This window comes from Monodelphis domestica, chromosome 3 (genome assembly GCF_027887165.1).
Source record: "Monodelphis domestica isolate mMonDom1 chromosome 3, mMonDom1.pri, whole genome shotgun sequence".
Lineage (NCBI taxonomy): Eukaryota > Metazoa > Chordata > Mammalia > Didelphimorphia > Didelphidae > Monodelphis > Monodelphis domestica.
The window spans coordinates 80220722-80247152 of record NC_077229.1 but is presented as its reverse complement, the minus strand read 5'-3'; the positions used below and the strand labels follow the sequence as shown (position 1 = coordinate 80247152).

General features: G+C 50.3%; 1 protein-coding gene across 5 annotated transcripts in view; it reads left to right on the top strand.

Annotated features, from left to right (window-relative positions):
* ARID3A (AT-rich interaction domain 3A) overlaps positions 1-26431 on the top strand; it is a 92351-nt gene that overhangs the window by 24067 nt on the left and 41853 nt on the right. The gene's annotated exons all lie outside the window — the stretch shown is intronic.

The following is a 26431-nucleotide window of genomic DNA, read 5'->3' as shown; positions in this document are numbered from 1 at the left end:
CCCAGCTCTGACATTCTCTGTTCTAAGGTCTCTCTTAGCTCTGACATTCTCTGTTCCTTTTTTTTTTTTTTAAATAAACCCTTACCTTCCGTCTTGGAGTCAATACTGTGTAGCTCAATCCACTGAGCTACCCAGCTGCCCCCTGACATTCTCTGTTCCAAGCTCCTTCCCAGCTCTGACACTCTCTGTTCTAAGGACTCTCCCAGCTCTGACACTCTCTGTTCTAAGGACTCTCCCAGCTCTGATATTCTCTGTTCTAAGGACCTCCCAGCTCTAACATTCTCCAAGTGTCTTCTCACTAACTTATGACCCTCTGTCCCCAGCTCAAGGTCCCCGGTAAACCAAGGAAGGTAAGTTTGGGGTGAAAGGCCCTCCCCCTTTTCCTCAGGAGCCTCTGCCTCCACCTGTCTTGCTTTCTCGATCTTGCTTAGTTAGAGCCAGGTGTGGGGCCTCTTTAGTTCCTGATGGGAACTGAGAGGCACCTGGCTGAGCTAATAACACGAGGGCCAGAGCAGGTGAAGACACTTGGGTGAAGGACCAGGATTCCTGATTCCTATTTTGAGTGTCTCCAGAAGCCCCAGCTTTCAAGCTGACCCTGAGTGGATCACTTCCTCTTTCTGATAAAGTGCAGAAGAGGCCTCAGTCTCCCTTCTTAACCTGTCCTTAGTGAATATGAATTCATGATCAGAAAGTGCTTTGAGATTACTTTCTAGAAGCAGAGGATTAGAGCCATGCAAAGTAGAAGAGGCATTTTAGGGACTAATTCACCTAGGGATTAGAAGGACCAGTCTAGCTCTGAAAGTTTGTTCTAAAGGGCTGCTTAGCTTTGATATTCTGTGTTCTAACCCCCCCCCAGCTCTGACATTCCATGTTCTAAGGACCCTCCCAACTCTGACATCCTCTGTTCTAAGCTCCCTCTCAGCCCTGACATTCTCTGTTCTAAGATCCCTCCCAGCTCTGACATCCTCTGTTCTAAGCTCTCTCCCAGCTCTGACATCCTCTGTTCTAAGCTCCCTCCCAGCTCTGACATTCTCTGTTCTAAGGTCTCTCCCAACTCTGACATTCTCTGTTCTAAGCTCTCTCCCAGCTCTGACATTCTCTGTTCTAAGGACTCTCCCAGCTCTGACATTCTCTGTTCTAAGCTTCCTCCCAGCTCTGACATTCTCTGTTCTAAGCTCTCTCCCAGCTCTGACATCCTCTGTTCTAAGCTCCCTCCCAGCTCTGACATTCTCTGTTCTAAGATCCCTCCCAGCTCTGACATCCTCTGTTCTAAGCTCTCTCCCAGCTCTGACATCCTCTGTTCTAAGCTCCCTCCCAGCTCTGACATTCTCTGTTCTAAGGTCTCTCCCAGCTCTGACATTCCCTGTTCTAAGGTCTCTCCCAGCTCTGACATTCTCTGTTCTAAGGTCTCTCCCAGCTCTGACATTCTCTGTTCTAAGCTTCCTCCCAGCTCTGACATTCTCTGTTCTAAGCTCCCTCCCAGCTCTGACATTCTCTGTTCTAAGCTCTCTCCCAGCTCTGACATTCTCTGTTCTAAGCTCCCTCCCAGCTCTGACATTTCTCTGTTCTAAGCTCCCTCCCAGCTCTGACATTCTCTGTCCTAAGGACTCTCCCAGCTCTGACATTCTCTGTTCTAAGCTCCCTCCCAGCTCTGACAATCCCTGTTCTAAGGGCCCCCCTAGCTTTGACCTTCTCTGTTCTACGTGTGTTTCTCCCCCCTTTCCTCCTTCCCTGACTGCCTACTAAAAGCCTGGTGACTTGGTGTCCAAGAGATACAGAGCTGAGACATGGGGATGCTTAGAAGGAAGAAAGGGGCATCCAGAGTCCGGGCTCCTCATTTTGTCTTTTCCTTTCCCAGCTTCCTCCTCCCCGCCTGCCCAGGGCATCCGTCTCCTGCTGTGGCCCAGAGTTGACTGGGGGAAGGGGGTGTTGCCAGCTTTTTGCTTCCTTTGGGCACGGGGCAGGGAGGGGGGATTCCGGTGTCTCCCCAGGGCCCAGCTCTCCCTGTCAGTTGGGTCTCCAGCTGAGGATGCCGCTGCCCTCTGTGCCTGGTGGCCTCCTGCCAGAGCCTTCTGTGGAGGTTGGCATCATGCCCACCCCCTCCCCACCTCACTTTCTCTCTGTCTGCCCCTTGGTCTTCTCTGGATGTTCACCTAACTCCACTCCTTTCTGTCTCTGACTCTTTCTCTGGAAGGCACCCAGGTGGGCAGGAGGCTAGATGGAAATGCAAGTGGGTGTGAATACTTCTCTGCCTGCCCCAGGGGACACTTTCTTCCAAGGCCTGTTGTGGGCCTGGCTGCCCAGGCTGAGTCAGTTCAGGAAGAAGCTGGGGCCTGCCCGCCTGCCCGCCCTCCCGTGCCCGGCCCAAGCCCTCCCCAAGGTTACTGTGTCACCCGCCACCACGCCGGCCTCTGGCCGACTCCCTTGGGGCCCATGCCAACCGGTCCCGGCCCCTCCCCACGCTTTCTAATAACAGAACGCTGCCGCCACTTGGGATCAACCCATGGCCCAGTGGGCAGAGCACAGGGTGGGTAGTGCCTTCATGCCAGCCTCCCGAGGACCAGGGGGACCCTCAGCCTAGCCCCTTGGATGCCAGGTTCCTGGATGGAGCGTGCCAAGGTCTGCCCAGTAGGGGTGATGTGTTGGGACTATTGGTTTAAGCTGGGGTGCCCAGAAAGAAGTCAGACATCTCAGAGGATATGAGACGTCTTAGCCCATCCACTGTGAGGTGGTGTGTGCCCGTGTGTGTGCCCGTGTGTGGGGGGCACGCGCTTGTTGGTACCTGTATGTGGGGAAGCGTGGACATGCCCGTGCCCACACGTGTGTATGTGTCCACAGTTGGGCGTGTCGGTGTGTGTGTGCCCAGCGTCACGAAGGCCTATGTTTCTGTGGGCATACCTGCCCTGCCTCTGTGCCCACGGGCATCTGCCAGGCCCCTCGTCTTCCACACGAGGAATCACCCCGGATATGTGAAAGTCAGCGCATGCATGGGGATCGGAGGCAGGCCTCCTGACACAGATTCTCTGCCCGTGTCGTCACCATCCCGGTGGCTTGTCTTGAGGCATGCCCATGGGTGTGCCCAAGCAGACCTGGGTGCAGCCAGAGTCGTGAGAGTTTGCACGTGTAGCTGGTATTCTTGGGGTGCCCTCTGGGTCTTCCTGGGGGCACCTGGTTGTCTCCATGCGCTTTGTATCTTTGGTGCCCTGTTGGGGTGTGCCCGTGTGTGTGCCCGCCCTTGTGCCCGTGACTCCCTGCCTCTTGGTACACCTGTAGGCTGTGTGTGCACCTGGCTGTGTTTTCTACCCTCCACTAAAGAAACAATTGGCCTCTGATGATAATTTGATTCTAATTATAATTTCTCTTCTACCACGAGACCAAAGTTTATGATGAAATCTGTTAACCATTAGCCATAACGAACGCAGGTTTGTTTGGAAAATCGAGTCCCGCCGGTAAATGATTTTGCATCGGCTTTGGGCTTCAGGACAGATTAACCCAGCCGTCCTTTGTCACGGTCCCCGCCTCCTCCCCCAGCCCTGTGACCTTTAGAAAATAAAACAGAACAGCTCACAGGCGCTGGGGCAGCTGTTGGAGCTGAACTCCCTGGATGGGGTCGCAGTAAACACTGCTGCACGGGCATTGACCCGGCCCCCTACGTGGGGATGGCCTCCCCCTTCAACTCCTGGATCTTCGGACCCCAGAAGGGTCGAGGACGCAGGGATGCCCCCATAGGTGTAGAGAAAAGGGCAGTAGGATCTTGGTTTAAATCCTGCCTTGGCTATTTTCTACTTTGGGCAAGGTCACTTCTTTGTCTCCGTGCCTCTGTTTCCCCACCTGGAAAATGGGATCCAAGGGCTTCTAGGAAGTTTTTTCCAGGGAGGAAGCAGAGTATGGATTGGTGGTAGAGTCCGAGGTAGGCAGGGGAGTCCTTGGGAGGACAGAAGAGCTTCAGAACCAAATCCCAGCAAAGGCTTGTATTTGGTGGGAAGGTCCCTTGGTTGTTGGCTTAGGGGATCTCTGAATTCTTTCTAGCTCTGACTTGCCACGAGACCTTGGGCAAGTGCCTGTCCTTTTCCTTTGCTTCATCGGGTGGGTCGGATTAGGTGACTTTCGTTCTAAGGCCCAGCAAGCTTGGGTAAGTCATTAACACCTCTGCTCTTCGTTGAGGGAGATGGAATAAATTGTCCCCAAGGGCCCCTTGCCAACCAGCTGGAGTCCTAGGTTCTAGGGAGGGACCTTGGACAAGGAGCCCCAGGAGAGGCGAGCTCTGGTTCCAGTTCCAGGATGAACCCCCGTGCCCTTCCCACCACCCTTTGAGGCCCAGAATGATTCTCGGCAGGTCTGAGAAAGCCCTGTGGTGGGCGACGAGGGAGAGGGTTAAAGGAGCCCATGGCCCCGGGGCCATCTTGAATCAGACTGAGCCTGTTATTGGTGCGTAAGAGGGTCCCAGAGCCAGTGTGTGTGCGCACGTTTGTGTCTGTCCATACGCATCCATCCACGCGTGGGCATTCTTTGGGATTGACCCGACACGTGGGGTGCTACCCCTCCCCACAAGTGCCCCCGTGGCAGGAGGAGGGGCCCCTCGTCATCCATTTCTCTCTCTCGGGCCTTGCAGACAGAGGACAATTGAGGGTCACGGGGTTAAACGGTAACTAATGTAGCCATTGAAAGTGGCCTCCGAGCGGGAGTCATAGGACGCCGAGGGGGGTGGGGCCGAGGGGCCCCTTCTCCTCCCTGCCCTGCTTTTGAGTTTGGACCCTGGGCTCGGGGGCGGCCAGTGGTCTGACCCTGGGAGGCCCTCGAGCTGAAGAGAGTCCACTGGGGCAGAATGAAAACCGGGCCCTGACGTCCCTCCCAGGGAAGAATTGGCGGGCCCTGGAAACCTCATGGGCCCTTTAGTATGGTCAGTTACTCTCGTGGAGAAACTGAGGCATGGTGCCTCGTGAGTCACTGGGAAAGCTGGAAAAGGGTACCGGCTTCCGGCCCCTATTTTGTCCCACACTGAGAGGGGATTCCAAGAGACCTCGGGCCTTCTAGCCTCATCTTATAGAGGGAACCCCAAGAGATGGTGACCTGCCCCAAGGTCAGCCATGGAGTGAGTGTCAGAAGCAGAATTTGGACCCAGGTCTTCCGATTCCAGAGGCAGAGCTCTTTCTGTGGTGGCAAGAGCATCAGAACCAAGGTTCTCCTCTCTGCTCTTCCCCTATATTTTTGTGACTCAGTTTCCCTATCTGTAAAAGGAGGCCAATAGTACCTGCCCACCTGACCTCATAAGGGTCATTTGCAAGCTTTAAAAAAAAGCCATAGAAATATGCTACATTATTCCCCCTGTCCTAGACTGCCCGGGGGGGGGGGGGGAAGATGGGGTTCTTAAGAGCAAGCTCAGAGCGCACCTTGAATAAAATGGTTCATGAATTGAAATCCTCAGTATTTCAGAGCCACCAAGGACCAGGGGAGTTCCATGAATCCATCACTGCATCCATCAGCAAACAGTTATTGGATCATGGGTTGAGAACTGGAAGGCATCTAAAAGGCCGCCAGGTCCAAACTTCTTATTTTATAGATGGGGAAACTGAGGCACAGAGAAGTTCAAGAATCCACCCGAGGTGCCACAGCTAATAAGAGCCTCAGGGCAAGATTTGAATCCGGGTCTTTTCAGACTCCCAAGTCTAATATCTGGTCCCCTAAAAGGATGTCACTTTTCCATGGATTCCTCTGTACTCTCCCAGGACCCTGCTCAGCTGACTGTGAAAGAGAGAGAGAGAGCAGCTGGAGAACCTGAGTTGGGCAGGGAAGATTCACACAGAAAATAGCAGAGAATCTAATTCAATCTCTGCTTTTTCATCTGTAAAATAGGGGTAATGGCAAGATCTGCCTCCCAGGGTTGTGCTGAGGATCAAAGGAGATAATATATGCAAAACACTTTGCAAATTTGAAAGCACCAGTAAATGACAGCTGCTTCACACAGTGGAGATTTTTTTTTTTTAAGCCCTTACCTTCTGTCTGGCTCCAAGGCAGAAGAGTGGCAAGGGCTAGGCAATGGGGGTGAAGTGACTTGGCCAGGGTCACACAGCTAGGAAGTGTCTGAGGCCAGATTTGAACCCAGGACCTCCCATCTCTAGGTCTGACTCTCAATTCACTGAGCCATCCAGCTGCGCCCACAGTGGAGATTTTGAGAAAGGCCCAAGCCTCCCTCAAGTGGCTTTAGGGTAAGGGGGCAATGCAGCAGTGCCCACCCTTGCATGATTCTGCTAGCGTGGTACCCGTACTGCTGAAGCCCCAGAGCCCCTCTTAGAGAGGGTTCCCTTCCCATCAGGAGGCAATGATAACAGTAACAGGGTCAGGAAAGGTGCCTGGGACCAGGCCAGTGTCTGGGCCTCCCTGAACAAGGCAGCTTGGCTGCCCTCCTTGGCATTGAGTCAGGGGCCTGCCTGCCCAACAGGGAGTCCCCATCTCAGGGACAACAGGCTTAAGTTGGCAGGACCTATGGGTTTCTCCCTTCCTCAATCCAGGGATCACATTCCCCACCCCCATCCCTGTGCTAGGTGACTAGATGCTCGGGCCAGGGTCTCATCCCTGACTTCTCCTGCCCTCTAGGTCCTCAGCACTCTTTGCCCCTAGCTTCCTGGCCCTCTATAGGAGTCCTGAAGCTCTCCCTGCATGGTTGTCTCTTGCTATGGGGGTATTTCTGAGCATCTCCCCCTCCCCAGCTCCTCCTAAATAATGCTGGTTTCCAAAGACAGCCCAGCATCTTTGAATATGCCAGAGAAATCCTTGATTAAGGATAGCAATACTGGGATTCCAAACAAGAGGGAATCAGAATTGTAGAGGAAGTTACCTTTACCAAAGAATGTAGGAAGTCAGAACTAGGAGGGCTTTGGGGTTATAGAATGTCAGAGACAGAAGGAATCGTAGAACAGAGAATGTCGGGGCTGGGAGAGTCCTTAGAACAGAGAATGTCAGAGTTAGGAGGGAGCTTAGAACAGAGAATGTCAGAGCTGGGAGGGAGCTTAGAACAGGGAATGTCAGAGCTGGGAGGGAGCTTAGAACAGGGAATGTCATAGGTGGGAGAGAGCTTAGAACAGGGAATGTCAGAGCTGGGAGGGAGCACAGAACAGAGAATGTCAGAGCTGGGAGGGAGCTTAGAACAGAGATTGTCAGAGCTGGGAGGGAGCTTAGAACAGGGAATGTCATAGGTGGGAGAGAGCTTAGAACAGGGAATGTCAGAGCTGGGAGGGAGCACAGAACAGAGAATGTCAGAGCTGGGAGGGAGCTTAGAACAGAGAATGTCAGAGCTGGGAGGGAGCTTAGAACAGAGAATGTCAGAGCTGGGAGAGACCTTAGAACAGAGGATGTCAGAGCTGGGAGAGAGCTTAGAACAGAGAATGTCAGAGCTGGGAGGGAGCTTAGAACAGACAATATAAGAGGTGGGAGAGCCCTTAGAACAGAATGTCAGAGCTGGGACAACTTTAGCAACCTAAATATCTTAGCTTATAGTGACCTTAGAACAGAGGCTATCAGAACTGGGAGGACCTCTAGAACAGTGGATGTCAGGGCTGGGAGAACCTCAGCACCCAGAATATTTTAGCTTGGAGTGCCCTTAGAGCAGAGAATGTCAGAACTGGGAAGGGTACGGATTGATCACAGATGAAGAAAGCATAGAGGCTCAGAGACCTGTCTACACAAAGTGTCATAGATGGTCAGTGGCACCTGGGAAGAGAATCCAGGTATTTCTGTCTCCTGGCTGTGTCATGCCTCTGGCTTTGAAGGAGGTTTCTGCTTTGTAAGGTGGTGGTCAGGAACGGCAGGGCTCCAAGAGAATGCTCTAAGTCATGAGATTTGCTTCTAGTTTGGGCTCAAATATTTATTGACTGTTTGTCCTTGGGTAAATCATTGCCCTTTGTTAGTACTCAGTTTCCTTGTCTAGAATATAGGGCTTGCAAGGCAATTGTAAGAAGTGGTAAACAGTATTGCTCCAGAGAGTTGAAGCTGTCATTAATAATAATTAGGTCCCTGCTGGTAGAATCCAGTGAATCAGTTTGTTGGAAACCACCTTGTTTGGGCTGAAGATCCAGGGTTATATCCTTCATGTGAAAGCCAGACTGACTCATGCATGAGTGGTGGACTGGTTGGCCTGTTAGACTTAGAGTAGGGAAGACTCTGTTTTTGATCCTGCCTCCTACACCTATTAGCTCCGTGACCAGGGCAGGTCACATCTCTAAGCTTCAAATGGGGTGATAATAATACCTGGAACCCCACATGAGATTACATAAATTGCCTTGCCATACATTGGATGCCACTTGTTATTTATTTTTTTTAAACTCTTACCTTCTATCTTGGAATCAATACTGTGTATTGGTCCCAAGGCAGAAGAGAGGTAAGGACTAGGCCATGGGATTAAGTGACTTGCCCAGGGTCACACAGCTGGGAAGAGTCTGAGGCCAAGTTTGACTGGCTCTCAATCCACCGAGCCACCCAGGTGCCCCCCAGTATTAAGTATTTTAAGGCCTAAAACAAAACCCATTACCTGCCCTTAAGTAGCCTCCATTCTCCAGGGAGATCCACCATTTACTCAAATAAGTTAGTACAAGAAAACTTGAGGAGGGAGAGCACTGATAAGCAGAGGAATCAGGAAAGGATTCTGCTGGAGTTCCTACTGGAGCCAAACCTGGAAGGAGGCGAAGGATTCTGAGGGACAGAGATCCAAGGGGAGAGCTTTCCACATGTAGGGGGACAGCTGGGCAAATGTACGCAGGTGGGATGGAAGGTCATTAGGGAAGTCTATCAAGGGAAAGAATGTGAAATTGGTCTAGAGAGATCTGCTGCAGGCAGTTTTGCAGGGCTTCATTATTATTTTTTAATTTTATGTTTAAAACATTTTCCTATGGTTGCATGATTCTTGTCTCCCTCCCCTCCTGGAGCTGACGAGCAGTTCCACTGGGTTACACATGTGTTATCTCTCGATACCTGTTTCCATATTATTCACTTTTGGAACAGTCATCTTTTAAAACCCAAACCCTATACCCGAATCACCGAGTGATAAAGCATAGGCTGCAGGGCTTTACGTGCCCATCTCATACCCTGATTCTTCTCTGCCCTCCACTGTCCTCTGCACAGTTCCTCCCCTCCCTGTGGGTTTTTTTTTTTACTTCATTCAAGCCTTTTCTGGGAGCCGGTTTAGGAAAGAGCCAACCCGACGTAGGAGCAGGCAAAGGAGGCCGCTTCCTTTTTCTTGAGGCTGGAGGCAGGGAAGTGGTCTTCCTTCCTGTGGGCTTGCCTCTCTCCACTTCCTCAGCGCACCAGCAAGCAGGAGGCATCCCGTGGCAGGACCCCAGGGCAGTTCCCCCCCCCTTAGTGCGGCTCTCAGCCAGGCTTGGTCAGGCAGCTTGCCAGGGATAACCTCAAAGGGTCTGCCCCCAGACCTTCTCTGTCCCCTTTGGAGACGTGCCTGAATGGCTTAGATTTCTGTGTGGTGGACGTCTGACGCTCAGAAAAGCAGACAGAGCTGGGTGGATCCTTAGACCAGATGATGTCAGAACTGAGAAGTACCTCCAGAGGTGATCTGAGTGACGGGGAGCCTTGGAACAGAGAGTGGCAGAAGTGGGGGGCATAGAACAGAGAGTGGCAGAGCTGAGGGGGCCATGGGACAGAGAGTGGCAGAGCTGAGGGGCCATGGGACAGAGAGTGGCAGAGCTGAGGGGGCCATGGGACAGAGAGTGGCAGAGCTGAGGGGGCCATGGGACAGAGAGTGGCAGAGCTGAGGGGGCCATGGGACAGAGAGTGGCAGAGCTGAGGGGCCATGGGACAGAGAGTGGCAGAGCTGAGGGGGCCATGGGACAGAGAGTGGCAGAGCTGAGGGGCCATGGGACAGAGAGTGGCAGAGCTGAGGGGGCCATGGGACAGAGAGTGGTAGAGCTGAGGGGCCATGGGACAGAGAGTGGCAGAGCTGAGGGGCCATGGGACAGAGAGTGGCAGAAGTGGGGGGCATAGAACAGAGAGTGGCAGAGCTGAGGGGGCCATGGGACAGAGAGTGGCAGAGCTGAGGGGCCATGGGACAGAGAGTGGCAGAGCTGAGGGGGCCATGGGACAGAGAGTGGCAGAGCTGAGGGGCCATGGGACAGAGAGTGGCAGAGCTGAGGGGGCCATGGGACAGAGAGTGGCAGAGCTGAGGGGCCATGGGACAGAGAGTGGCAGAGCTGAGGGGGCCATGGGACAGAGAGTGGCAGAGCTGAGGGGGCCATGGGACAAAGAGTGGCAGAGCTGAGGGGCCATGGGACAGAGAGTGGCAGAGCTGAGGGGGCCAAGGAGCAGAGAGTGGCAGAGCTGAGGGGGCCACGGAGCTGAGAGTGGCAGAGCTGAGGGGGCCACGGAGCTGAGAGTGGCAGAGCTGAGGGGGCCACGGAGCTGAGAGTGGCAGAGCTGAGGGGGCCATGGGACAGAGAGTGGCAGAGCTGAGGGGGCCATGGGACAGAGAGTGGCAGAGCTGAGGGGGCCATGGGACAGAGAGTGGCAGAGCTGAGGGGGCCATGGGACAGAGAGTGGCAGAGCTGAGGGGGCCATGGGACAGAGAGTGGCAGAGCTGAGGGGGCCATGGGACAGAGAGTGGCAGAGCTGAGGGGCCATGGGACAGAGAGTGGCAGAGCTGAGGGGGCCACGGAGCTGAGAGTGGCAGAGCTGAGGGGGCCATGGGACAGAGAGTGGCAGAGCTCAGGGGGCCATGGGACAGAGAGTGGCAGAGCTGAGGGGGCCATGGGACAGAGAGTGGCAGAGCTGAGGGGGCCATGGGACAGAGAGTGGCAGAGCTGAGGGGGCCATGGGACAGAGTGGCAGAGCTGAGGGGGCCACGGAGCTGAGAGTGGCAGAGCTCAGGGGGACCACAGAGCGAGAGTGGCAGAGCTCAGGGGGCCATGGGACAGAGAGTGGCAGAGCTCAGGGGGCCATGGGACAGAGAGTGGCAGAATTGGGGGGCATAGAACAGAGAGTGGCAGAGCTGAGGAGGCCATGGGACAGAGAGTGGCAGAGCTGAGGGGGCCATGGGACAGAGAGTGGCAGAGCTGAGGGGGCCATGGGACAGAGAGTGGCAGAGCTGTGGGGGCCATGGGACAGAGAGTGGCAGAGCTGTGGGGGCCATGGGACAGAGAGTGGCAGAGCTGAGGGGGCCATGGGACAGAGAGTGGCAGAGCTGAGGGGGCCATGGGACAGAGAGTGGCAGAGCTGTGGGGGCCATGGGACAGAGAGTGGCAGAGCTGAGGGGGCCATGGGACAGAGAGTGGCAGAGCTCAGGGGGACCACAGAGCGAGAGTGGCAGAGCTCAGGGGGCCATGGGACAGAGAGTGGCAGAGCTGTGGGGGCAATGGGACAGAGAGTGGCAGAGCTGAGGGGGCCATGGGACAGAGAGTGGCAGAGCTGAGGGGGCCATGGGACAGAGAGTGGCAGAGCTGTGGGGGCCATGGGACAGAGAGTGGCAGAGCTGTGGGGGCCATGGGACAGAGAGTGGCAGAGCTGAGGGGGCCATGGGACAGAGAGTGGCAGAGCTGAGGGGGCCATGGGACAGAGAGTGGCAGAGCTGTGGGGGCCATGGGACAGAGAGTGGCAGAGCTCAGGGGGACCACAGAGCGAGAGTGGCAGAGCTCAGGGGGCCATGGGACAGAGAGTGGCAGAGCTGAGGGGGCCATGGGACAGAGAGTGGCAGAGCTGTGGGGGCCATGGGACAGAGAGTGGCAGAGCTGAGGGGGCCATGGGACAGAGAGTGGCAGAGCTGAGGGGGCCATGGGACAGAGAGTGGCAGAGCTGAGGGGGCCATGGGACAGAGAGTGGCAGAGCTGAGGGGGCCATGGGACAGAGAGTGGCAGAGCTGAGGGGGCCATGGGACAGAGAGTGGCAGAGCTGAGGGGGCCATGGGACAGAGAGTGGCAGAGCTGAGGGGGCCATGGGACAGAGAGTGGCAGAGCTGAGGGGGCCATGGGACAGAGAGTGGCAGAGCTGAGGGGGCCATGGGACAGAGAGTGGCAGAGCTGAGGGGGCCATGGGACAGAGAGTGGCAGAGCTGAGGGGCCATGAGACAGAGAGTGGCAGAGCTGAGGGGCCATGAGACAGAGAGTGGCAGAGCTGAGGGGGCCATGGGACAGAGAGTGGCAGAGCTGAGGGGGACCACAGAGCAAGAGTGGCAGAGCTGAGGGGGACCACAGAGCAAGAGTGGCAGAGATGAGGGGGACCACAGAGCAAGAGTGGCAGAGCTGAGGGGGAGCCTTGGAACAGAGAGTGGCAGAAGTGGGGGGCATAGAACAGAGAGTGGCAGCGCTGAGGGGGACCATAGAACAGAATGTTATAGATGAGAGAGCTCCTAGGCCATCAGGTAGAGAGGGAAACCTTCTTGGGACACTCATCATGGCTAAGATTCATCTCGTCCACATGGGCTGATTCAGTCCCTCTCTATACAAGATGCTCTAGGGAAGACTAGACATCCAAGAATCAAGTTCTGGCCTTGAGAATTTTTATTTATTTATTTAAATTAATTTATTTGATAGCTCCCATACTTAATCATTGGAAAGGAGCTGTGGGCAGATGTATATAAAATAAATATATAATATAAACTAATATATATATATATATTTAAACTCTTACCTTAGAAGACTTAGAGTGTGTATGAAGGAGAGCAGTTAGTTGGCTCATCGAATAGAGAAAGAACCAGGCCTGGAGTAATAATTTTCCACATACATGTGCAAAATTATAAGATCCAAATCGTCTCTTTCCCCTCCCTGTCCTGAAGGTGGCAAACAATTTGATCTGGTTTATGCATGAATTATCATGCAAAAATACTTCTCTACTGGCCATTATGGTAAGAAAATAATCCTATCACACCAAAACTCCCAAAATAAAATCATAAATAAATTGATGTGAAAGAGAACATGCTTTCATCTGCATTGCAACTCTCACAGTTCTTTCTCCGGAGGTGGAGAGCATCCTTTGTCACAAGCCCTTCAGAATTGTCCTGGATCCTTGTTCTGCTGAGAGTAGCCAAGTCTTTCTCAATGGATCATCGTCCATTATTACTGTTTTTGTATATTCTCCTGGTTCTGCTTATTTTGCTCTGCATCAGTTCATGTAGATCTTTCCAGTTCTTTCTTTTTTTTTTAAATTTTTGTTTATTTTTAAAGTTTTTCCCCATGTTTACATGATTCACGTTCTCTCCCTCCTCACTCTCAGAGCAGTTCCTCTGGGTTATCCAAGTGTTATCACTTGATACCTCCAGTTCTTTCAGAAATCACTCTGCTATTTCTTATAGCACAATAGTATTCCATCACCAACTTATACCACGATTTGTTCAGCCATTCCCCAATGGGTGGACATCGAGGGTCCCATTTTCCAAATGAGAATGAGACTGTCAAGAAAAGCTACGGGTGCCAAAAATGGATTATTTTTTAATTAAAAATGTTTTATTGGGGGGGGGATATATTAGGAAAACCTGAGAGGCTCAAAGAGGGAATAGATGGGAATTCTGCTTGAAGTGAAGGATGAGACTGCCAAGAAAAGCTATGGGCACCCCAAATGGATTATGTTTTAATTAAATTGTTTTAATTGTGGGGAAATCTATTAGGGAAACTTTAGAGGCTCAAAAGGGGAATAGATGGAAGTTCTGCTTGAAGTGAAGAGAGGATGATGATGACAGTGGAGCAGCCCAATTCTTTTTATTTTGCTTCTGCTTTCTCTGGGAAGGAGAATGTCTTTAGACCAGATGGGACAAAACAGATAATAGGGGTGCAGCTAGATAGAGCACCAGGCCTGGCATTGGGAGGCCCTGGGTTCAAATTTGGCCTCTGAGGTTTCCTAGCTGTGTGACCCTGGACAAGTGACTTAACTCCAGTTGTCTAGCCATTACTGCTCTTCTGTCTTAGAAGGGATACTGAGTCAGAAGGTAAGAGCTATTTTTAAAAAGTGACTAATAGAGTGTTGGTATCCAAGATCATAATGAATAATCGCCGCCCTCTCTAAATAAATAAGGAGATAAGAAGAGATCCTCTAGGGCACTAAATGGTGAACTCCCATGGCTTTGCAGGCCAGTTGCTGAGTAGCCCCCCCTCAGGAAAGGAGACCCCCCCAGGGCCTGCACCCCCAGAATTGCATCTATCCTGGACTACTTCTTCCATCTTATAGCTCCTGGATGATGGACTCCCTTCTTCCCACAAAAAGGGCTTTTATGAATATTTTAGTATAGCTGGAGAATTTCTTATCAATGGTCTCCTTTGGGGTAAATGTCTAGTAGAATTACTTTAGGTATTTTAATCATTTGATTTTCATCATTCTGACTTGATTTCCAAAATGGTCCTGTTGTTTCATAGCTCAACTAACAATGCATTTTTTTCTCTCTCTTTGTCATCTTGGCCTGTTTTGCTGGGTGGGAGGTGAAACCTCAAAGTTGTTTTCATTTGCATTTCTCTTGTTATTAGTGATTTGAAACATTCTTTCCTATATGGTTATTTCTAGTTTGCAGTTCTTCTGAGAATTGTTTGTCCACCTTTGACCCCTGTTTTTGGTCTTATATATCTTTTTTCCCCCTCTCATCCTATTACAGCCTATATATGTATAGACAATTTATGTATACAATATATTACTTATATATGTTATTTATATAATATATTGTTTACATATATTATTTGTATAATATATTTTTTCTCTATATATCAGATAACAAAATCTTATCTGAAAAATCTGAAATGTTTTTTTTCCCATTCAACTGCTTATGTTGTTAATTGAGAGATATTACTTTTGTTTGTGCAGAGGTTTTTCAGTTTCATGGCATCAGGATTCTTCTTCTCAAGACAAATTCATAGGATCAATTCTTTGGAACTGGAAGGAAACCCTCTAAGTCAGCCCCTTCATTTTATAGATGAGGAAACCAAAGACCAGGAAGCCCAAGTGATTTGTAAAAAGTCACGTAGGCACTGAATCTAAATGAACCCAGGTTGGAATCCAGATACTCCAAAGCAAACACTCTTTTCTTTGTGTTATATGCCCACTCAGCTGAGCTAGGACCTATTGTTCAGTGAGAAGGAAGTCCTCTATAGTCACTGAATTATAGTTGAAACAGAGGATTTCAAAAGACTACTAGAACCCCCCACCCACCCACTTATAAGCTGTGTGGCCTTCATGGACAATTCTCTCTGAGTGTTAGTTTCTCTATCTTTTTTTTTTTAATCCTTACCTTCTATATTGGAATCAATATTGTGTATTGGTTCCAAGGCAGAAGAGTGGTAAAGGCTAGGCAATGGGGGTCAAGTGACTTGCCCAGGGTCACACATCTGAGAAGTGTCTGAGGTCAGATTTGAACCCAGGACCTCTGGTCTCTAGGCCTGGCTCTCAAGCCACTGAGCTACCCAGCTGCCCCCCTGTCCATCTTTAAATGAAGGAACTGAACTAGATTTTGTCCTTTGTCTAGGTTGTAGCCCTAGATGGTAAGATTTGTGAGCCTGAACAAATGGCTTCTTTCCTCTGGTCCCCAGGATCTCATCTGTAAAATGGGTGTAGTAATTAATACTTGTACTAACAACTATCAGGATTATTGTGAAGAAAGTGTGCCCCCTTTTTTTGTAAAGCCTTAAAGTACTGGGTAAATGGGAATTATTATTGATATTATTATTACTATTATGAGTTATTTTTCATCTAGGAGCCCCCAAGTTGGGCTGTTTGACCTCAAGAATGACGGATACTTAAAAAAAATTTATTTTAAATTTTAGTTAAAAATTTTTTCCATGAATAAGTCTTGATCAATGACACATGTAAAACCCAGTGGAATTGCTCACTAGCTATGGGAGGGAAGGGAGGGAAAGAACATGAATCATGGAACCATGGAAAAATATTCTAAACTAATTAAATAAAAATTTTCAATTCAAACAAATCAAAAAAATAAAAGTTTTTTCCATGGTTCCATGATTCATGTTGTCTCCCTCCCCTCTTCTCTCCCCCTTCCCAGAGCTGACAAGCAATTCCACTGGATTGTACATGTGTTATCACTCAGTGCCTATTTCCACATTATTCATTTTTGTAATAGAGTAATCTTTTAAAAACCAAAATCCCACATCCTTTACTCCTATAAACAAGTGATAAATCATGTTTTCATCTGCTTTTCTACTCCCACAGTCCTTTGTCTAGAGGTAGATAGCATTTTTTTCCTCATAAATCCCTCAGAATTATCCTGGAACGATGGCTACTTTAATAGATTTTAGTGAGGAGCTGAGCAAAGGTTCAAGATGGACAGAAATGTCATGCAAAAACCTAAAAGTTGGGGCAGCTGGGGTTGCTCAGTGGATAGAGAGCCAGGCCTGGAGTTGGGAAGATCTGGGTTCAAATCTGGATTCAGACACTTCCTAGCTGTGTGACCCTGGACAAGTCACTTAACCCCATTTGCCTAGCCTTTACTTCTTCTATCTTGGAATCAATGTTTGGCATTGATTATAAGACAGAAGGTAAAGGTTTAGAAAATACCTAAGAGTTCTTGGCTTAACTGTTCTACCCTTCTTGCCCTGGGTGGCATTGGGTGGTCATCTGGCAATCAAACAAAAATGAACAAGCATTTATTAAGCATCTGATGTGTTCTTGGCACTAGGCTTAGTGCTTAGGATATAAGAAAAAATAAAAGTTCCTACCCTCGAGGAGTTTCCATTCTATTGGAAGAAACAGTGTATAAATAAAATTAAAACAGGTAAGCAAGCACAGAGTGATTCATGAGGAGTTAGGGGGGATCAGGAAAAGTTTCATGCAGCGAGTGGTACTTGAGCTGAGCTTTTTAAGAAAGGTAGGGATTCGGAAAACCCACGCTGTGAGGGGAGAGTAAGCAAGCACACATCAGCTTGTACAAAGGTATGTAGGCTGGAGATAGATGCTGTATACGAAGAATCAGTAGGTTTATTGTTTCTTTGGGACTTATAGGATCTATAACAATAATGCTTCCTTATTCTGTTCCATTCATCAGTCCTTTCAACAAGGAAGTTTCAAAGAAACAAACTTAAACCTGATGTAAGAAAAGCAGAACAAAACAAAAAAACAGCTTCTGTCCCAAAGTAGAATAGGCTGCATCTGGAGGTCTTGGGACCCTATCATAGGATCATAGACTTCCTGCTGGAAGGCTCTCTGGAGGCCATTGTGAACTCATCCCCTTCGTACTACAGATGAAGAAACTGAGACCCCAAGAACTTAAGTAAGGGAGTTAAGTAACTTGCCCAGGGTCACACAGCTAGGAAGTATCTGAGGTCAGATTTGAACCTAGGACCCAGTTCTAAGGGTCCTCCCAGCTCTGACATTCCCGGTTCTAAGGATCCTCCCAGAATCCTCTTGGATTCAAAGATCCATTCATTCTGTGTTCTAAAGGACTTCCCAGATTTGACACCCTATGTTCAAGGGCCTTCTCAACTCTGACATACCTTGTTCTAAGGGCCCTCCCAGAATCCTCTTGGATTCAAAGATCCATTCATTCTGTGTTCTAAAGGACTTCCCAGATTTGACACCCTATGTTCAAGGGCCTTCTCAACTCTGACATACCTTGTTCTAAGGGCCCTCCCAGAATCCTCTTGGGTTCAAAGATCCATTCATTCTGTGTTCTAAAGGCCTTCCCAGATCTGCCACTGTGCTAAGAACCCTCCTCAATTCGTCCACATTATTTTCCCAGCTCTGACATTCCCTGTGGACACATAGGCCACCCTGTACCATTTGTAAAATCTTCCAAGATACCCCCATGCTTTCCTCACTGGCTTCTTAGAGGAGACTAAGCAGGGAATAGTCTTTTTATTTGACAAAAGAGGAAACTGAGGCCTGCTTGCCTAGTTCTATATGAAGAGAGTGATGGCAAACATGCCTTAGTGTATAGAATATTAGGAGGGACTTTTGTCAAGCCTGCCTCTTACAGAAGGGGAAACTGAGGCCCACAGTGGGGAAAGGACATGTCCAAGGTTGGATGCCTAGTGATGTTATAGCCACCACCAGATCCCAGATTCCCTGGCCCTTGGCGTAGGCCCTTGACTTAGCAGTTTCTCCAGTGCCGTTTTCTCGGTCTGAAGGCAGGGAGGGTCCCTGAGTGGGCTGAGGGCCTCCCTGGCCAGGCTCTCCCCTCCTTGCTATGGGGCCCCAGCCACAGAGCAGTTCAGGGTAGCAGGGGATAAGTCTGTCTCCACCTTGCTGCTTTGGGATCTGTCCTCCACCCCCTCTCGGTGCCCAGTCTAGTAGCTGGGGCCTGGAAGGGGCCCCTGGAGGGTGATGGGGCTTTTGCTGTTGGGCCGGATATTTCAGCCGTAGTCTCAGTTCCCCAATTGCTCTGTGAACTCAGTCCTTGCTTCTGTTACATCTGGAAGCTGGCTCCCTCCCCCTTCTCTACCCGCTCCCCCCAGGTTGAAAAGGAAATGAAACAGAGAGAGCCCCAGGGGCTTTAAGCATGCAAATGTCAGGACACCCTGGGTGAGGGGGTGCGGGGCTGTCAAGGTGGGGGGGGTTTCAGCCAGGGGAGCATTTGGAAACCCATCCTCGTCTCTGTGGGGGGGACCCAGTGGGTCAGAAGGGCCCTGGAGCAAGGCTGTCGGAGCTGGGAAGGAGCGGAGGAAGGGATCATTTAGTCCTCCCTCAGTAGATAGACAATCTTGGAGAGGACTGGGGAGGGTGACATAGGGGGAGAATGAGGCCAGGAGAGAGTTCCCAGAGGCCCCCTGTAATTTAGTGGAAGAGCCTAGGGCTGCCAGGACTTGGGTCTCCTTTCTCCTAAAACTGGAGGCATTCAAGATTTTTTAAAGCATTTAATGTGACATCTCTGAGGAATGCAGCTCCTGGAAAGGGAGGGAGGGGGTGTGACTCTACAGAGGGTGAAGGGAGTGGAAAAACCCAACCAAAAAAACCCGTTGGGGCTGATCTTTCCCCCTTGAGATTGGGATTCCAGTTAATAGCTACTCTGGTTTCCTAGAAAGGCAGGACTGACCAGTTGTAGTAGGCTACAACTTTGTTTTTTAAGTGGGGAAACTGAGGCCCAGAGAGAAACAGGGCTTGTCCAAAGTAAATACTGAATTGACAATAGGATCATTGAAGAGACCTTTGCAGTCATCTACATTCACCTCCTCCCTTTTTTTTTTTAAACCCTTACCTTCTGTCTTGGAGTCAATAGTGTGTATTGGTTCCAAGACAGAAGAGTGGTAAGGGCTAGCATTGGGGAGTTAAGGGACTTGTCCAGGGATGCACAGCTGTGAAGCGTCTGAATCCAGATTTGAACCCAGGATCTCCCATCCCTAGACCTATCTCTTAATCCACTGAGCCATCTGGTTGCCCCCCAGTTCTTAGTATTGATGGAAGATAAGGGTTTTTTAATAAGTCAATAAATAGAAATAAACATTTCCTAGCCTGTATATTCAGCAGATAGATTCTGTGACTCATAAGAGTTAGCACTTGAATGGATATAACTGGAATCATCCAAACCTGAGAGCCCTGAACTTTCCTTCCTTCCTTCCTTCCTTCCTTCCTTCCTTCCTTCCTTCCTTCCTTCCTTCCTTCCTTCCTTCCTTCCTTCCTTCCTTCCTTCCTTCCTTCCTTTCCTTCCTTCCTTCCTTCCTTCCTTCCTTCCTTCCTTCCTTCCTTCCTTCCTTCCTTCCTTCCTTCCTTCCTTCCTTCCTTCCTTCCTTCCTTCCTTCCTTCCTTCCTTCCTTTCCTTCCTTCCTTCCTTCCTTCCTTCCTTCCTTCCTTCCTTCCTTCCTTTTCTTCCTTCCTTCCTTCCTTCCTTCCTTCCTTCCTTCCTTCCTTCCTTCCTTCCTTCCTTCCTTCCTTCCTTCCTTCCTTCCTTCCTTTTCTTCCTTCCTTCCTTCCTTCCTTCCTTCCTTTCCTTCCTTCCTTTCCTTCCTTTCCTTCCTTCCTTCCTTCCTTCCCTCCTTCCCTCCTTCCTAACTTCCTAACTTCCTGCCTTCCTGTCTAGTATCAGTTCTAAGACAGAAGGGCAACAAGGGCATTTGGCCAGGGTCTCACACACAAATGTAGGAAGTGTCTAAGGCCACATTTGAACCCAGGTTCTCCCAACTCCACACCTGGTGCTCTATCTGCCATGCTACCTACCTGGCCCCCCTGAACTTGTTTTGTAGAAATATTTTGGTAACTGTGTTTCAGTGAAATTGGTTTTCTCTGTAATTCTCTCTATTGTATTATCTTCTGAATTTAGTAACATAATTCTGAGAAGGGATCCCTATGCTTCCTCAGACGGATTGCCCGTTCGCTGCCCAGTGACACTACTTTTAAACAACTTAATCTAGGGGAGCAGAATGACAGATTAGCTGCTTGTCAAAAGTAGGTGAGCGATCTGCCAACAAGAGGTCCTGGCAGAGTACCAAGAGAAATGTGGGCAGGGAGAGATCACATTTAGCTGCGAGTGGGCAGCGGCCATGGGCACGAGTGAGAAAGTGGCCTCATTATCTGGGCCTTTAAGGAAGGCAGGGGGAATAAGCGTGACATTCCTATACACAGAGGAGCATGGGACAAAGGCAAAGAGGTGGGAGAAGGTCAGAAGAGCTTGAAAGGCTTCCAGTTTGGCCAGAGGTTGGGTGAGATAAGACTGGACAGCTAATCTTATTCCCCCAGACCCCTGAGGCCTGGGCTTGCCCTGGAGGTCTGAGGCCATTCTGCTCTGTCATTCTCTTTCTGTGATATTTTTGTTCCTTCTTGGAGACTCGTTTTTTTTTTCCATCTGCTTAATGGGGATAATTATAATTCTTGTACTATCTCCCTCATGAGAATGTTATGAAGAAAATTGTGAGCTCCTTGAGGGCGAGGACTGCCTTCTACTTTTCTCACCATCCTCAGAGCTTTGTGTAACCCCTGACACATAGTAGGTGCTTCCAAACCTGAGTGAAAATGCTAGAGATATGTGAGCCACGGCTGTGACTCTCCTGGCAATCCCTGACACATAGTAGGTGCTTCCTAACCTGAGTGAAAATACTAGAGATGTGTGAGCCACTGCTGTGACTCTCCTGGCAATCCCTGACACATAGTAGGTGCTTCCTAACCTGAGTGAAAATGCTAGAGATGTGAGCCACTGCTGTGACTCTCCTGGCAATCCCTGATACATAGTAGATGCTTCCTAACCTGAATGAAAATGCTAGAGATGTGAGCCACTGCTGTGACTCTCCTGGCAATCCCTGATACATAGTAGATGCTTCCTAACCTGAATGAAAATGCTAGAGATGTGAGCCACTGCTGTGACTCTCCTGGCAATCCCTGACACATATTAGATGCTTCCTAACCTGAATGAAAATGCTAGAGATGTGAGCCACTGCTGTGACTCTCCTGGCAATCCCTGACACATAGTAGGTGCTTCCTAACCTGAGTGAAAATGCTAGAGATGTGAGCCGTTGCTGTGACTCTCCTGGGCCCTGTGGGGCTGAGAATGAGAGGCTTCAAACTACTGAGATGGGTCCCTAGCATCCCTGACTCATCCTTGCATCCTACCCTGTCCTGTCTGGTCAGCTCGGGTCCAACGGAGGCTTGGACCCTGCAGACACAGCTGCCTTCCCTAGTCATGGGGACAGATCCTTCCAGCATGGCTGGAATTGGTCCTGTAGTCAGCGGACCTTTAGGAGTCGCCTGCTGTGTGCCAGGCAGTCTACTAGGATGCCACGAAGAGCCAAAGACATGGAAAGAATGCTTTAGACTCGGGGCCCTGGGTTTGAATCTGGCGTCTGCCACTTCTGTGACTGGGCAGATCACTCCCTGTGAGACTAGATGGTGCCTGATGGGCTCTCGGGTGTCTTCCAGCGGCAGATGTCTATGATCTTGTGACCTGCCTGAGTGGTGGGGGGAGGACTTCAACCCCTCGGTCTTGTGATCCTCTCCCTTTGTCCACCTTGGTCATCCCAGGGCTCCGGCCTTCCCTTGGGCTTTTGAGTGTCTGCTGCCCTTCGGCGAGGCCTCGGACAGACTTTGGAATCATTTGCAGCGGAGGGGGTTGGGGGGTGGCGCAGTCAGCTGTCTGGGGTCCGGGTAAGGCAACCCTGGCTCTTCCAGGGAGCCAAGGTCCACTCCAGGCAGAGGCAGGGGCCTCCTTCCTACTCTGCAGGCTCATGAACAGTTCTTGGGGCTACTTGGCCCCGGTGGCCTGGGGATGGGTCAGATCCACCGGCCTCCAGGCCCGCGTGCTGACATCAGGCACAGGTGGGGTTTGGGGCCTGGACGAGGGCCTCTGAGGCTCTGATGGCAGACGGAGGAATTCGTCCTTTTTCCAGAGATCAGGGGGATTCGCTGAAGGACTCGGGAGATGGCTGCCCCCATCACCGCTTGGCTCTCATGTCTGGGTCCTTCATCGCCTTAGCGGAAGTTTGTTGACTTACTTTTTGGCGTGCTTCAAGCCTCTTATACTAGATAGGCTCAGAGCTGCGGGTTAGTGCTAGGCTCTAGGCCCCATCCGCGAGGATGGAGTGTCCAAGGGCCCCCCACATCTAGCATGGATGTGCTAAGGCTCTATCCAGTTCGGATGTTCTGTGTTCTTCTTAATGGACTTAGAGCCCAGTTCTGGCTCTGTCCTAAAGGCCGTCCCAGCCCTGACATTCCCTGCTCGGGGACAGGAGCCCCTACCTCGCCCCCCCTCCCCCGCCCAGCCCCCTACGCACCTCCTGTGAGGGGGGAAGGGCAGGGCAAGGCTGCCGGACCCCCTGAGGTCTTTGTGTCAGGGACAAGGCCCGAGCAGGCCCGAGGAGCGGGTCTGGGGCCAGGGAGGGCCTGGGCCGCTCTGGATCCCCTCCCCCATCACAAACTAGCTGTGTGCAGCAGATCTTGTTATCTGCCAGGCCCGCAATCTGACCTCAGTTCAATTGTGCGAGGCTCTGGCTGACTTTTTTTTCTTCAAAAAAAAAAAAAATAAAATGCTGAGTGTAGCAGCCAGAGAACGAGTATTTCCTGTTCATCAAAGTCAGGCCCATCTGTAAGGGGGAGTTGGGGGGGGGGCTGGGTGCTTGGGTGTGTGGAGGTGTCTATGTGCGTGGGGGGTGTACATGGGGGTTTGGGGGAATATGGGTCTTTCCACCCCACAGACACCTTTCTTTTAGAGAGCAAAGGCTCCTGTCTCAGGACCTCCCCTACCTCAAGGACCTTCCCTACCAGGGAACCAAGAAGGGAGGGCTCCATCCCCCCAACATTGGTCTGACCCATCCAGGGAACCAAGAAGGGAGGGCTCTGGCCCCCCAACATTGGTCTGACCCATCCAGGGAACCAAGAAGGGAGGGCTCTGGCCCCCCAATATTGGTCTGACCCACCCAGGGAACCAAGAAGGGAGGGCTCTGTCCCCCCAATATTGGTCTGACCCACCCAGGGAACCAAGAAGAGAGGGCTCCGTCCCCCCAATATTGGTCTGACCCACCCAGGGAACAAAGAAGAGAGGGCTCCGTCCCCCCAATATTGGTCTGACCCACCCAGGGAACCAAGAAGGGAGGGCTCCGTCCCCCCAACATTGGTCTGACCCATTTTGGGTTAACTTTGACAAATCACTGAACACATCTTGAGCCCCCACTCCCACAAGGCTTCAGAAGGCCCCATGGGCCTTAGACATCAGAGAGGACGGTCTTTTTTGTCTTAGAGAGGAGGGAACTGAGGTCCAAGGAAGGAAAGGGGCTTGCCCAAGTCATCGTCAGAGTCATCAAAGCACTTATTAAGTTCCTTCTAAGGGCTGGTCCTTGGCCAAGCACTGGGGGTAGAACAAAAGGACAAGAGGGGCAGCTAGATGGCACAATGGAAAGAGCTTCAGGCCTTGAATTGGGAGGACTTTGGGTTCAAATATGGCCTCAGACACTCCTTAGCTGTGTGACCCTGGGCTGGTCACTTAATCCCATTGCCTATCTTCTGCCTTGGAATCCATTTGCAGTATTGATTCTAAGACAGAAGGTAAGAGGAGACAGACAGACAGACAGATAGAGAAGGCGGGAGAAAGGGGGAGAGAGAGTGAGAGAGACAAGACAGACAGACAGACCCTGGACAAGTCACTTAGCTTCCATTAGCTAGCCCTTACTGCTCTTCTGCCTTGGAACCAATGCACAATATTGATTCTAAGATAGAAGATAAGGGTTTTTGTTGTTTGTTTTTTATTGGAAGAAAAGGGTTAAAAAAATGAGTGTGTTGGATCTGGCCTCAGACACTTCCTAGCTGAGAGACCCTGGGCAAGTCCCTTAACTCCCCATTGCCTAGCCCTTACCCATTTTTGTCTTAGATTTATTACTAAGACAGAAGGTAAGGGTTAAAAAAAAAAGAAAGGATAAGACAGTTCCTGCCCTCAAGGAGCTCACAGTCTAATGGGGGAGACAACATTTAGAAAGAAACTGAAAAACTGCCGAGGGGAAGCCGCTTGAACCTCCAGACCCAGGCAGGGTCTGGGAGCTGCAAGGATGCTGACCTCAGCATCAACCTCTGACACTTAATAGCTTATTGAACGCTCCTCAGATCACTTGGCGTCTTTCTTTTTGTTCTTCTCTTCAATTTTTTTCTTTTCTTTTTCCTCTTTCTCTTTTTTCTTTCTTTTCCCTTTCCTTTCTCTTTTTTCTCTCTTAGGTTTCCTTATCTCTACATTGGGAATCATTCTGCCTCCCCCCTGTTGTAAGAATCAAAGGAGATAATGGTTGCGCGGTGCCTTGTAGGCCTTTAAATGGCCCTATAAATAATTAGCCGTCCGTCCGAGCTCTGCCCCTTCCTCAGTGACCACAGGCGGGCTACTTCCCCCTTCTTTATCTATGACACTAGTGAGCGATATGGACAGGATCCGCCCTTCCAGAGCCTCCTCCTGGGGGTGCCCTGAAAAGGCTTTTGCCCCTCCTGGGAAGGAGGGGAGAAGAGTGCCGGACCTGGAATACCTGGGTGCCAATCCTGGCGCTGTGTGCCCCTGGCCGGGGATGTTGGCTCTGAGATTCCCTAAAATGGGGCTCACCGAAAAATACGTGCCAGGTATCGGCCTCGAAGAGTTGTGAAACACGCTGTGCTCCCCAAAGGGCTTGCTCAATATAAACTGCTTTATGAATGATTTCCGTTGTCCTGGAGAGATCACTTGTCTTCAGGAGGACCCGGCTTCATGTTCTGTCTGCCTCACATATTGTAGGATCTGTGTACCCCTAAGTCAGGCTCCCTGGGCCTCAGTTTGCTCATCTGTAAAAATTAGTGTATTATCAGGGGCAGCTGGGTGACTCAGTGAATTGAGAGCCAGGCCCAGAGACTGGAAGTCCTGGGTTCAAATCTGGCCTCAGACACTTCCCAGCTGTGCAACCCTGGGCATGTCACTTCACCCCCATTGCCTAGCCCTTATTATTCTTCTGCCTTGAAACCAAGACACGGGATTGATTCAAAAATGGGAGGCAAGAAAGAATGTGAATCATTTAATATTTTTTGAGAAAATTTTATTTAATTGGTTAATTTATACTATTTTTCCCATGGAAAAATATTTTTAACATTTAAAAAAAAAAGAAAATGGAAGGGAAAAGTAAAAAAAATAACGTATTAGATCTGACCTCAGATATTTTATAGCTGTATGATCCTGGGCAAGTCACTTAACTCCCATTGCCTAGCCCTTACCTCTCTTCAGCATATAAATATTTTTTAAATTTTTATTTATTTAATTAGAGTATTTTTCCATGGTTACATGATTCATGTTCTCTTCCCCCCCCCCCCCATTCTGAGCAATTTCACTGGGTTTATGCATATCATTGTTCAAAACCTATTTCCACAGCATATCAATTCTAAAACAGAAGGTAAGGATGTAAAAGTGTGTTGGACTTGTAGGCCTCTAAGGTCCTTCCTAGTTAACACATTTATGGCCTTACGATAATCTTTTGTGAAACCCTCTAGAAGTGTGAATGATCCCAGCTTCCTGGGATCTTTGTCCGGGCCGCTCCTCAGCCCTTGATGTGGGCGTTAGTGGCAAAGTGGCCTAAAAATTCAGACCCCAGTGGCCAAGCCTAGAACTATGGATTGTGGAGGCTGGAAGGACGTCTCTCACCCAACCTTCTCATTTTCCTTGGGTCCTTGGGACATAGCGGGCCAAGTTATAGACACGGAATCAGGAAGACTGAGGTCAAATCCCTGCTTAGGCACTGACTGGCTGTGTGACCTGGGCAAGCCTCTTCCTTCTGCCTGCCTCAGTTTCCTCCTCATTAAGATGAGGATCATCATGGCAGCTCCTTCCTAGGGTGGTTGTGAGAATTAAAGGGGAGAATGTATTCAAAGGGCTCTGCAAACCTTATAATGGAGAGCTCTTGTTAGTTCTGTTGTTCTTTATAAAGGCTCTGAGTCACAGCCATTCAGTGGTAGAATCAGCATTAACGGAGTCGGGGGGACCCTTAGAGCCCAGAAAGTCAGAGCAGGGAAAGAGCTTAGAACAGAGAATGTCAGAACTGGGAGAGTCCTTAGAACAGAGAATGTCAGAGGTGGGAGGGAGCTTAGAACAGAGAATGTC